We start from the raw sequence: 14,194 nt of genomic DNA, 5'->3' as shown, positions 1-14,194 counted from the left end.
CTCTTCTGGCGAATATGCTTAAGTTGACCTGTGTTCTTCCAGGCCAGTCGCTAAGGGGCACATGAGGGAGAGAGAGAGAGAGAGAGAGAGAGAGAGAGAGAGAGAGAGAGAGAGGTGACAACATTTATTAAACATTTATTAAACACAAACATATTTTTCTCTTAGTAATTTAATTCAGGCTGCTGCTGAATCACCTGCACCCCTATTCACCCCCTCTTGTGTGGGTGGTGGGTGGGAAAGTCATTGCCAATCAGAAAGACATTGGCAGCAGTGGCAGGAGCCTTTCCATGGACTTCTAAGAGAAGAGTGTCTAGTCAGTGTCATGCAGGTGCGGCAGTTCGGCCAGCTGTGCACACAAGGATTCCAGGCAGGGAGTATTAAACTGGGACAGCTGCAGCCAGGCTCCAAAGAACCACCAAGCACGAAGAGATTAGGATGGATTTTCCTTGCATTATGGAACTTATTTTATATTGCAGGCTGGGGGGAGAGAGAGAGAGAGAGAGAGATCTGCATCTCTCAAAGTTCTTGAGATCCTTGGCCAAGCTCATGCAGAGACACCGCTGGGCCAGGCTGAAGGCTGACTGCAGCTTTCATCCTAACCCATGCTTGGAATGAACTGGTTTGGTTCAACGCGGTTCAGTGAATGAGGCCAAAGATCTCTGAATGACACCTGAAAGTGCTTCCCATAATTCCCAGGTGAACAGAAAGTAAATTAAGTTCATTTCAGGACAGAATTTTGAATGATTTCTAGTTCATCATAGAATCAGAATAGCAGAGTTGGAAGGGGCCTATAAGGCCATCAAGTCCAACCCCCTACTCAATGCAGGAATCCAAATCAAAACATTCCCGACAGATTATTATTTATTGTTATTTATTACATTTATACCCCACCTTATGGCCAAAAGGTCCTCAAGGCAGCTTACAAAAACACAAATATAGCAATACATACATCAATAAAATAATGCAATTCTCAAAATTAAATAAATAACATTATTAAAAGAAAAGCTACCTCTTGAATCCCTCCAGTGTCGGAGAGCCCACTACCTCATCATCACAGTCATTCTCATACATGTGGGGGTATTTTTTTTTTGCTCTTTTGACTGCTTCAGCCTTTAAGCTTCAAGATTGTAACCACTGGGGAAAATAAATTAAACAGTTATATGTGTGGCCAAGCCATGTTGTGCCCCGTCTCTTCTTCTGCTCTTTTAGATGTGGCAGCCATTTTACATTACGCCAACACCCCTCCCGGAGTTGCCATTTTGTGCTCACACGCACACAACCCCACAACAGCCATTTTATGACTGGCGCTCACAGCACTTTCTCAAAAGTTCCACTGAACCAATAAAGTTGGTGACCCCTGCTGTAAGGAAATGTTACTGTGGCAGGGAACTGCAGGCCATCGCAATGGGGCTTTGCCCACCGCTCATGTGAATGCCAGAAGGGATTCCCTTCCGAAGCAAAGAGGGTCCAATCCAGAACAAGACTGCAGTGGCGGCAAAGGGTTAAAGCCCCCCCTCCAGGTCCCAATCCAGATCAAGGCCCTAAACCTATTTATTTTTTGCCATTTAATTAATCGTACAACTGCTGATGACGCATCTAATAGAACGTGGACTCTTAGCTTGTGCATTGGGAACGAAAGCTACTGGGGCTTACAGGGGCTTGGAAAAACAGCCCAACGTTCTCCCATCTGTAAGGCTTTGATTATCCTTATTTTTTCCTCTCTTGGAGTAACAGCAAAGGCCCTAAACTAACAGTCTTAACCTATGCTCCTTTTATCTTCCATTAGCCAGTCTCACCATGAAATCCCATTGATGCGTATCAGGTTCCCAACCTGCGGCCAATTTCACGACTCCAACGTGGGTGAAACTGAGCTCTCTGGGGGCCTAAACCATTGTCATTTATCGGAAATGCTGGGATCTCTCTGTTAGAGAGAAAGAGAGGGCACTCTTGATTTTTATAGAACTAGCTACCAGATATCTCGATATAAGGCAAGGTTGGGAGAAGTTTAACTGCTGGGATTATGGAGAATTCAATTGTAACATCCTGAGCTCTCACACACATTTGAAAATGTTCCCATCAGAGCCTTCAGGCGTGAAAAGTCAAGACTAGCCCACCCGTTAGCCACACAGAGACCTTTGTCTAGGGAGGTGGAACAGGAGGGGTAGTGGCTCTGCTCCTGTTTCATCTACCGCCACATGCCTACCCTGCTGACAGCCATTCACAGGTCTGGCCACCCCTACCTGCCATCCATTGCAGCCACTGTTTAGCATGCTTAGGACAGAGGAGGGGAACATTTTCCGACCCAAGGGCCGCATTCGCTTGTGGACCACCTTCTGGGGGCCAGAGGCTAGTGGTGGCTGGGTCCAGTGGCAAAAGCGAGTGGCACAACATGCAAATTTTGCCTTTGTACAGTAGGCTAGTTTCTGCACACACCCCTCTCTCCATCCAGGGAGTCAAGAGGCGTTAGCAGAATTTGAGGACACATTCACTGGTGGTTGGTGCTCATTGGGACTGGTGGGGCAGAATGCAGGGAGCCCAACAGTTGGTGAAGCCAGAGCCAATGAGAGGCAGAGCCAAGTAATGCTGGTTTTGTCCCCCATCCTCCTCTCTGCTGAGTTCTACAAGGGCAACGCTGAGACTAAGGAGGAGGCAGAAGCTGACAGCCAGGGCCAATCCTTCAAATGGATGTAAGAGGTCAGCTGGTGAAGTCTGGCTCAAAGAAGATTGAGGGTGGTGGGGCAATGCCCCATTTGCCCTAATGGACCAGCCACCACTGATTTCAGGGTCTGCCTCTCCCTGACTGCTGTTGCCTCTGCCGATTCAGGTTTTGAAAGTGGGAAGTCCGGTGTGCCCTGGCCACTCTTTTCTGCAGCCATGCAGCTCGCAGAGATGGCATGATGATGAAAAAACAAGAAGCTCCTTCTTGGAATTGAACAGGAAGCTCTTGAAGATGCAAGGGTCAGGCTGTTACATAAGGGAGGGCATCCCTGTGCTCCGGCCATAGGCTCTGAATGAGAAGAGGACTCATGCAAGTTGCAATGGAGTGCAGTCCTTCTCAGGTACGATTGTCTGATTCTGAGTACCCAGAGCTGTCACAGCATTCTCTGGACAGCTCTGATGGGCTGCCAAGATTCAGAGGGTGTCCAGGAATGAATATGCCTTGAAGATATGTTTTCCTTTAAAAACAAAAACAAAAAAACACTAGTTTAGTACAGTCTTGTTCATGACATCTGTGCATGCTGTTATGCTTAAGCGCAACAATTAAATTCTTGAGGAGAGATGGCAATCTCAATAAAGGCAAATTAGGAAAGGGACTGAAAACAAAACTGCTAATGTTCTAATGCCTTTATACAACTCTTGGGATGAGTGAGGCTTGCAGTTCAGGTCCCAGTTGTGTGAAAACCTAATCAAAGCTCTCTGGATTCTAAGGGCCCATCCACACCTAACTGCAAAATCCACTTTTCCCCTGTTTGGTTGATGGCCTCGAGATCCATACACGTGCTATTTGTGGTAGGATTATTGTGAAAACCCGATCAAGCATCCATACGTGTGGGATTTTTTGTTTTGTCTAAATTGCTTTAGCATTGGCCGCTCAGCTAAGTCCACCCTTTTTTCGGTGATTGGTCCATAATGGTCATTTGTTTTTCGTGCACTTTTTGGAAAAAGCGCAGAAACGTGTATCTTTTTCTTTTATTCCCCCGCATTCTCAGGTTTCTGGATGTGCTATTAGGTGAGAAGGAGACAAGGGGCTTGGCATATGATGGAGGAACGCCCATGGACCGCATACTGCAGGAAAGTCTATGGCATTGCGTCCGAGCTCACAGACATTAATGTGATTCATGATCGGTTTAGGAAAGCATATCGTGTTTTTGGTGGTATTTCCAATGTGGATTTGTGAACGTGAAAATCTGTACTAGCTTGCAACGTCGTGTGGATGATGGCGAATTAATGAGGACACAAAGCAGTAACACTGCAGATTATACAATCGTATGGACAGGCCCTAAAGTGTAATTCATTCAAGGCAGGAAAGTCTTTATTAGGGATAGGAAAATCAGTCAATTTCCATTTCTCTCAGTTTTTCATTCTTCCAATCTTAAATTCAGTTCTCCACATCAGTTTGCGATTTATTTATTTAAAAGTACTCTTGAAAATTCATCAGCATTTTAATGCTAATTTCTCCTAATGTACACATTTGTATGCAATTTTCCCTAAAACACACACATTTTTGCAATGCAATTTCCCCTAAAATAATGAATTTTTTGATGTTATTTTCACTAACGTGTTTTTTTGTTACCCCAGTATGTGCCTTTTTGGATGGACAACTGCATTGCAAAATTTGGAGAAGGGTGAATTTCCAAGGAAGGCTGTGTTTCAGTTTCCATTTTGCTTTGGAAAGTGCGAATGAGGTAGGTGTGCCTTTGAATGTGAACTGAATTGAATTGTCCCCCCAGTCCCTAGTCCCCATTAAAGATTAGGCTGATATTACTGGATGGATCAAGTTTTCCTGTCAACAAACATCCAATTCCTGTAAGTTCCAGCTGCTTGATGTCTATGTCTATGCCGGCTCCCCCTTTACCTGCTGTACCGCTAAAAATGGAAAATGGAGTTGTTTTAATTTGTATTGAGACTGAAAAACAGGAGCTTTAAAAGCAATTGGGGGGATCCACCTGTGATGTCAACTCACTGGACCCAAGGGACCTGCAGCAGGGTTTATGTTTATTTAACGTATTTGGGGCTGTGGATGGTCTGATGTTTTCTAAAGACATCATGAGAGTGATATATGCAAGATATGGGTCTTAAAAGGCTTTACAAGCTCAGTTAACAAGCTCTATACAATTACGGGTTTCCAACCCCTCCTCCCTGCCTGCTGCCACAGACGGAGGCCTATAACCTGCTTTATTTTGTTTTAATAGGTATAAAAGGCACTGCCAGTAACAGAGAGACAGTGTTTTAAGGAGCAGCCATCGCTCAACCTGAGAGGAGGCTCGCCATAGGGGAACAGCCTGTGGGGGAGCTTGGAAAAGCCAGAGCCCTGAGCAGGAAGGGCAGGTCTATGCCAAGGAATGTGGGAAGGATTGTGAGGAATAATACCACATTGTCACAAAAGACAAACGCTGCATGACCAGCAGAGAACCGCATTGTGCTGCTCGAGATGGAAACTGTAGCCCAGGGGTGAGAGAAACTGTGGTGCAGGGCCTGAATGCGGCCCTCCAGGCCTCTCTGTCTGGCCCTCAGAACACTCCCTTGGCCACAGCCCTCACTGGCCTTGCTTCACACCCTCCTTCAGTGTTTTTGCCTGCCAGAATGTGTCCCTGAGCTCTGATCATGTCGGTTGCTTGTTTGGATACAGGATAGAGAGGGGTGTGTAGAAAATAGTCTACAGTTCATAGGTAAAATTTACATGTATTGCTCCACCCACTGTTGGCTATAGCCCAGCCTACCCCAGGCATGTGGCTCGCGGGAGGTTGCATGGGAGGGGATGTGGCCCTTAGGCTGAAAAAAGGTTTCCCACCCCTGTAGTAATATTTTAGAGTGGGTGACAATGTGGGTAATCACAGCTCTATTTCTTCCATATTACTAACTTTTGGTGTAGAGAAAATGAGCCTGTTTAAATAGACATAGCTCCCCCCTGACTCATTTGCTCATGGAATCAGAGGTGGGAGCACATTGGTGGTTGTCTAGACCAACCTCGGCTCAGTGCAGGAACCTTGCAACTGCAATAACCCTGACAGATATCCATCCAGCCTCGCTTAAAAATTTCCAGCTAAGGATAGCCCATCACCTCTTGAGGCAATCTGTTCCACTGTCAAACACCTCTTACCATTAGTAAGTTCCTCCTAATAACCTGCTCTCTGGAGCATCAAAGAACGAATATGTTTCACCTTCTGCATGCCAGATCTTCAAATATTTTAAGACTCCTATCATGCCTCCCCTTAATCTTCTCTTCTCCAGCTTAAACATAACCAGCTATATGCATGAATTTTTTTTCAATATGAGGAAAAGCCATGTGATTCAACTATTCCAATCAGGGCCGGTGCCAGAGGGTGGCCAGGTTGGGTCCTGGCCAAGGGCCCTTGTGGCCCGGAGGGCCCCTGAAGGGTCCCTCCTTAGGGTGCGAGGGTGGTGCTCCCACTCCATGATCTGCTGCACTGTCAGGTCCTGCAACCTGACCTGCTGTGGATTGTGGAGGAGCTCCTAGGCACCCCCTCAATACAGACAGTGCAGGTTTCAATAAGCCCACACACATGCCCCACCTACCTCTCCCATCAGTGTGAATGCTATGCACGCTGTGCATGCATGCCTACCATCACCCACAATGGCAGCAGAGGCTTCCCTAAGGGGCCAATGCCCCTGCCGCCATCTTGGTTGATGGCAAGCAAGCATGCTACGTGTGCATATCATTCACACAACACGAGAAGGAGGTGGGGCATGCGGGAGGCTTATTAGCCCTGGGCCATCTGTATCGGGGGGGTGTTGGGCTACAATGCCATGGGCCTGGAGCAGGCTGGTGCCCAAGGGCCCAGTCATGGCTGGCACCAGCCCTGATTCCAATTTACTAGTGAGAGTCTCTGTTTTTGCCTTTTGGTAGCCTATTAACATTTTGTTAGTGAGATTCACTAGCATTGTCATCCTGCAGGATACAGCTCATTTCCCCAGGTGAATATCTCATATGCAACTTTGCAGATGAAATGTTCACATCATTACACATATCTGGACACATTTTATATGCAATTTTGATTAATATAATGCATTTTTGTCTGCAATTGACAATTACGTGCATTTCTATGTTTACTGTGTACATTTTTTACACACATTGCTTGCCTGAAAAGCTGCACTGCAAAAATCAGAGAAGTGTGAATTTCCAAGGAGGGTTGCGTTTATGTTTGCATATTGTTTCAGAGAGTGCAGATTAGGTAAGTTTGCCTTTAATGGTGAACAGAGTCAGATTTCTACCCCATCCCGAGCCCCTTCACACACTTCAGCTGCTGAGATCTGTTTTGAAATGTCAATACTGTAGGACAATAATATTTTTCTAGGATTTTTCTAGGAGAAATGGAGGGTGTGCTAAATCAAGGTGTTTTTTTAAAAGGGTTAACCAGGCTAGAAGCAAACCAGACCCCACCCCACCAAAAAACAGTGATCAGATTCAGATTTAGGGAGTGGAAGGGTGTTAACTGTTTGCTTTACGATCCATAAATCCTCTCCACAACCCTAATAATTTCAGCAGTGTTATGAAGCAAAAGAACAAATTAGACACCACACTCAGCTTCATATATCATGACATTCCTCTTTGGGAATGAAAAATAACATATATCCTGGGTCTGTTTTGCCAAATGTCGGCACTATCAGTGAGGTGTGCATTAAAAAAAACCTGTGAGTGAATGTGTGAGAGAGAGGGAAGGAGGGAGGGAGGACAGAGGGAGGGAGAATTTAAGGGTCCTCCTAGGCTCATTGAAATTTCGCGAGCAGAAGCTGGAAAGAAAGACCAAATCTAGACGCCACAGGTATACTACAGCAATCAATCAAGTCCCGGAAAAGGTTTGGTTGACATGTCAAAGGGGCATTGCCGAGCAAAGTTGCAGAAGTCATAGACAGTGTGGGTAGGTGAGCAGCTGTGGGGAGTGGGGACTAACACCCAGGATGGCAAAAGGTCCCGAGTGGTTGAAGAAAAAAAGATTGTAGAGAAATGTCACTCTTTAAAAACCAATTGTTTGTTTTGGTTCTCAGTTTTGCCAGACAACACAAGGATGCTTCGCCCATTTCTGCCACGCTGTTTGCCAAAAGTAAGCAATGTTTATCCTGCTAGAAATGTCTGAATTCCCCACCCACCCCAAAAAGCACTGTTTTTATTAGTGCTCCACGAAAGGACCCTCAGAAGGGTATGCAGGCAGCTGAACACTGCAGTGGTTTACACATGCAATTCTTGACCATGAGGAGCAAGGAGGGATGGTCAGCTCAGGCAGTGGATTTTTGGTGACACGCAAAGGTGACAAAAATGGGAAATAGATGGGTCTGACTTATGGGACACAACAGTGGTGGCAGGTGTCCACTGGGACTGGTGGGGCGGAAACCAGGGAGCCCAACAGTAGATGGAGCCAGAGCCAATGACAGGCAGAGGCAACTCATTCTGGTGTTGACCCCATTGTCCTCCTGCCTGCTGAGTTCTACAAGGGCAGCACTGAGACTAAGGAGGAGGAAGCTGACAGGTGATGCCACCCCCTGAACTAGATGTAAGTAAGAAAGCAGGCAGGTGGGGACTGGTTAAACGCAGACTGAGTTTGGCGGGGCAGCACCCCACTTGTCCTAATGGACCAGCCTCCACTGGGACACAATCTATTAAGACTTCCTTTGCAAGGACCATTAAAATGAAGCTGAACGTTGGAAGATTCAGGATGGACAAAAGAAAGGACTTCTTCACTTAGCGCATAGCTGAACTATGAAATTTGCTCCCACGGAAGGTGATGGCCACTAACTTGGATGGCTTAAGATTAGACAAATTCATGAAGGAGGAGGCGATCAACGGCTGCTAAACCGGACGGCTATGCTCCACCTCCGTTGTCGAAGGCAGTATGCTTGGTTGTGTTTTTTTAATGGTTGCTCATAGGGATAGAGGAATGCTTTTATTCAGTTCTCATCTAAAGCCAAATCTACCAAATCCGCACTTGTCAAAATAACACGAGAACCAAAACACAGCCATCCTTCCAAATTTGCACTTATCCGAATTTTGGGATGCCGTTCTCCAACCAAGCAGTGTTTGTAAGAATGCATATATTAGGGGAAAGTGTGCATCAAAACGTACTGGTGAAATATAGTTGGTATTTATCTAAATGTACTAGGGAAAATAACATACAAAAATATACCACATTGAGATAAATGGATTGCAAGAATGAGTACATCACTCAAAACTTGTGTACAAAATTGTGTTTATTCAGAGAAATTTGCACTGAGACGCTGAAGAATTGTCATGAGGATTAAAACAAAGTTCACAACTTGCTGCAGGAATGTGGAGAACTAGAAGGCTAGGACTGGGGAGGGCAGCTCTGAGAGAACTAGAAAAGGTCCTCAAATGCTCAGACGTATCACTGAACACCAAAGTCGGGATAATTCAGACCATGGTGTTCCTGATCTCTATGTATGGATGTGAAAGCTGGACAGTGAAAAAAGCGGGTAAGAGAAAAATCAACTCATTCAAAAGGTGGTGTTGGAGGAGAGCAATGTGGATATCAGGGACTGTGACAAAGAAAAAAACAGAAGGGAGTAGAAAAAGAGGAAGGCCAAACAAGAGATGGATCGATTCCATAAAGGAAGCCACAGACCTGAACTTACAAGATCTGAACAGGGTGGTTTACGACAGATGCTCTTGGAGGTCACTGATTCATAGGGTCGCCCTAAGTCATAATCGACTGGAAGGCACACAACAACAACAACAGAATTTCAGAGTGGAAAATTGAGAAACTGAGAGAACCAACATTGGCAAATCCTTCCACCCGTAGCTGTTCCTGTCCTCAGCTGGAGGACAAAGTACAGGGGGCTTTCTCAAGCATGGGTTGCACTCCCAACAAGCTTGATGCCCCCTGAAGCCAAGCATGATTAATGAGATAAAATTCATTCCTGACTCTCCGAGGGCTAGTGTTTCATCAGTGCCAACCTCCTTGATTTGTGCGGCCAAATGGACATTCTCCGGTGTGGCAGCCCTTGTCCCGTGACACAGTGGGGGCATCTCTGCTAAAAGGCTGCCTACGCCTATTGGTTTCTTCTCCCGGCTCTTTAAATTCCCTACCAATGTGCCAACGTATCTGCAACATTTTTAAGATGCTCGAGAGGGCAGACGTTGATAAATGATGCTCCAGCTCAACACCCCCCTGCTAATTTTGGATTTGCAGTGTTTACAAACAGCTGTTATAACATCCCTAAGGTCCACATGGGGAGGGGGAGGGGGGAGAGAGAGAGAGAGAGAGAGAGAGAGAGAGAGAGAGAGGAATATTCTCCCTTGAAGAAAGAGAGAGATCTTACCTGGAACAGGTCCAGGAATGTCACAAAGCACAGCCAAGACTCTTCACCCTCCCCACCCTCCCTGGGCTGCTGCTTGCTCCAGCCGCAGTTTAATGGGAGATGTTAAGAATGTAGTCTTTTTAGCAGCTGCTGTGATCACAGCCAGACTCTCCCCACCGCATCTGCATAATGAATGCCAGCATCAGGTGGGCATCCAGGCCTAGACGCCGCGGCTGTGATGGTAGCAACGGCCGTTTATCAACCGGATGCTATTTTGATATGTCCCCTAAGGCAGTGGGAGAGTGGCACATTTTTCCACCGACTCTTGGCCTGAGTTCTTATCTATGTCACCCTAAATAGCACCAGGGTCAATGAATGCCACCGTGCTATCGGAGTGTGGAAACTGTAGCTGGACTGAGCTGGGTTGGGATAATAATCTAGCAAACTTCGCATGAAGGCATTTTGCGTCATCTTTGGGGGGGTTGCTGGGATGACCCAGTAGGACGCAGATACCCTCCACGGCTTGCTTTGACAGGTCAATGTTTATATCTTGCCCGAGGGGCTCAGGGTGGCAGGCGGAATTGTGGCGCTTGTTCCACTTTTACTGTGTTTTTTGGGCATTGGGCGCCATTCTATTGAATGAGTTCCGCTTTTTGGCAGGCTTTGCTTTTAGCAGAGCTTGGAAAAGTTACTTTTTTGAACTACAACTCCCATCAGCCCCAGCCAACATGGCCACTGGATTGGCCTGATGGGAGTTGTAGTTCAAAAAAAGTAACTTTCCCAAGCTCTGGCTTTTAGGCAGGGGTCTGGAACATAACCCGCCGTATGAGTGGGGCCCTACTGTACAGTTCCCAGGATTCTTTGGGAGAATGCCATGACTGTTTAAAGTGGTCTCATAGCGCTTTAAATGTATGGTGCAGAAGTGCCTTAGTATGGAGAGTGTTTTTCCCTTTCTTCTGGAGAAACACAATGGGGCAGAGCCTTCCCCTCCCCGCACACCCCAGATCTGAGATTTTAAAGGGTATTTACAAAGAAACAGATATTGAATTAGTGTGGCCGCTGCTGGATCACCAGAAAATGGGGACGTTACCAAGACAGAGGGCAAAAGAGGACAGGGATTAGCATAACATGTGGCATGTGGTAACGCATCTCCCCACGCCAGGCAGACAGTGAAACTGCTCAGCTCGCTATTTGGCTGCTAATTCTTCAGGTGCAGCTTTGAGGCCCCTCCTGCTTTCTCAGGGTTCTTTATTGTTAAACCAGACTGGGGAGGAACAGCCCTTCAAACAGAGAATGGGTGGGAAACCTGAGCCTCAGGGGTGAGATGGGGCCCTCTGAGACTATCTATCTGGACCTCGGGACTCTTTCCAGGCCAAGGCCCTCACTGCCCTTACTTTGCACCCTCCTTGAGTGTTTTTTGCCTGACTGCAATGTGTCCTTGAACTCTGATCATGCCTCTTGCTTACCTGCGTGGAGGACAGAGAGGGGTGTGTGATTGTGCATAGTAACTACCTTATTATACAAAGGTAAAATGTGCCAGAGAGCCAGTGTGGCGTCGTGGTTAGAGTGTTGGACTATGACCTGGGAGACCAGGGTTCAAATCGCCACACAGCCATGAAGCTCCCTGGGTGACCTTGGGCCAGTCACTGCCTCTCAGCCTCAGAGGGAGGCAATGGTAAACCCCCTCTGAATACTGCTTACCATAAAAACCCAATTAGTAGGGTCACCATAAGTCGGGATCAACTTGAGGGCAGTCCATTCCCACTTTTTCCAAATATGCCATTGTTGCTCCCACTTTTTGCCCACTTTTGCCTCTGGCCCCGCCTCACCACTGGCATGTGGCCCTCAGAAGGTTGCCCAGAAGGGAATGCGGCCCTCAGGCACATAAAGGTTCCCCACCCCTTCAACAGAGGATGCCTTCAAATAGGGGACTGTACTCTGAAATAGTCTGTCCTCTATAAAGCAGGGCACACCACTACCCTCTCTGAATATTGGCATCTTTCAGAAATTAATCACTGTCTAGCTACAGTAACGGGGGGGGGAGAGACTCGCTCCCCACCAGTATATTTTTAGCACCAGATACATATATGCAGAAAGTATTTATTGCATTTCGTTAGCTGAGAATAAGATTGCCTTTTTCTTCCATGGCAGAGACCTGCAAGGCTGCTTGAGTTAATCAAGGGTACAGAACGGAGTCAAATCAGATGTTTTTCCTATCAAAGCCCTTTTTTTAAAAAAAAATCACAATGGCTGTACAGAGTCTCCAATGGACCAAGGTTCATTAAGGCTGTTAACATCCCAGCACTGCTGTTGTCTTCTGACCCTCCTCTCGGTTTGGGTGGCCTGAACGAGACTCTCCCCAAGGGTTCATTACAGGTGGTAGGCAGACAGTCCTGGAGCCTAGGCCATACCACAGAGCCCTGAGAGAAATGTGTTTCCCTGACCAAAAAAGCACAATCTTATATTCTTAAAAACATTCCAGCCCTGTCTGGGTGTTCCTCTGCATGCATTCCTGTACGTGGGATTATTATTGTAGAGAATTTATAAAGTCATTCATTTCTCTAGAAGTGTACGATGCGGGCTCTGCTTGAATGGCCGGGCCGAGCGCAAACACCGAGCTGTATGAGCCTAGAAAAACACAACAGTAAATAAATCAGCAGGGAGAATTTACACTTCGTCCTTCTGATTGTTTTTACACTCCATGGCTCAGAAGCAGAGCCCAGAGTGTAAAATAAATAACCTTCGCACTGCTCCCTTCGCCTGTTGGTAGCAAGGCGAGCCCCAGATATATTTACAAGCTGTGCTCTCCGAGCTAAAGCGAGCGAGGTTGTGGAGAGGCAGTCAGGAGGGCGATGTAGTTTGGGTGGTTCGTTATTTTGTCATACATCAAAGTTTTATTACAGGGCTGTCATGGCTGATCCTCGCAGACCAGAGCGACAGAAGAGTTATACTTTTCTGGCACAGAAAATCCAACCGCAGCCATCTTTTCTTCACTTCCCTCGTTCCACAGCTTTGTTCTCCTGGCTCTGAACTCTGTAATGGCGGCATTCAGTATGGCTGGCCATATTTGAAGTCTCTAAACTATCAGAAGCTCACTCCACAGTAACTTAAAGCAGGACGTTCGGTGTGGCTGCCCTTGTTTTGTGGAAGAGCAACCCAACAAGCACAACATTGCCATCCCAGAGTTCAGTGCCAGGAAAGCAGGATTGCCAGACTGGGTATTTGCGTAGGACAGGGACAGAAAAACATCAGGCCCAGGAATCCAAATGAAAATCTCCAGGACTCTCTATCCAGACCTCAGGCACATCTTCTCTGTTGAAGTGTAACAGCAGAGATCATTCAGTATGTAATTTAAGGGTTAATTCTTTTAAGGTTAAAAACTAGCCAAGGGGAAAATGGGTGGAGGTGTTGTTTAGCAACCAGACAGAGTGCGTGATCTTCACTGAGGTATCACATGCTCTGATTGGCTGTGTAGTTCTGAGTCTGTGCAGTCCCTGTAACAGTACCAGTAAGCCCTGGTATTTGGTAAATAATGTCACATCACTTCTATGGACCTGGGTTTTAGTAATAATTTCAGCACTTGTTTTTTGTATGATATTTAGATTCTAAGGGATATTTTAATAGTGCTGTGTTTTCTTAATTGCACAGTCCACTGTAGCTGGACTTCTTTTAATTGTTTGTTTAACAAAATTAATTGTGTTTTTAAATTGTTTTTTTGTGTTTTAAAATTTATATATTTGTTTTTTATTGTTTTTAATTGCTGTAAACCGCCCAGAGAGCTTCGGCTATGGGGCGGTATATAAATGTAATCAATCAATCAGTCAGTCAGTCAGTCAGTCAGTCAGTCATTGTTTCCCTTCCTTGTACAAGGCCTCATGAAATTTTTGTATGCCGCTTATGTATGCAGTTTTGACTAGCGCACACATTTTTGCAAGCAATTTTCCCTAATGCGACAGATTTTTGTATGCTATTTTCACTAATATGTTCCCTTTTAAGTACCTTTGTCCCTCATAACATTGTTCGGTTGGAGAGCTGCAGCACAAAATTTGGATAAGTGCAAATTTCAAAAGACGGTTGTTACTGTTGTCATATTGTTTCCGAAAGCGCTCATTTGATAGCTTCATCGTTCAATGTGAACTGAATCAAATTTCTCCCCCATCTCAGATAGGGTGCAGGGGAAACATCACAAACAGTGGCCACC

General features: G+C 46.0%; 1 protein-coding gene across 1 annotated transcript in view; it reads left to right on the top strand.

Annotated features, from left to right (window-relative positions):
• The window catches only part of LOC133373490 (septin-2), a 481,091-nt gene that overhangs the window by 359,721 nt on the left and 107,176 nt on the right, over positions 1-14,194 (top strand). The window lies entirely within an intron of this gene.

This window comes from Rhineura floridana, chromosome 19 (assembly GCF_030035675.1).
Source record: "Rhineura floridana isolate rRhiFlo1 chromosome 19, rRhiFlo1.hap2, whole genome shotgun sequence".
Taxonomy (NCBI): domain Eukaryota; kingdom Metazoa; phylum Chordata; class Lepidosauria; order Squamata; family Rhineuridae; genus Rhineura; species Rhineura floridana.
The sequence above is the reverse complement of the archived record's forward strand: the minus strand, read 5'-3'. Positions and strand labels throughout refer to the sequence as shown.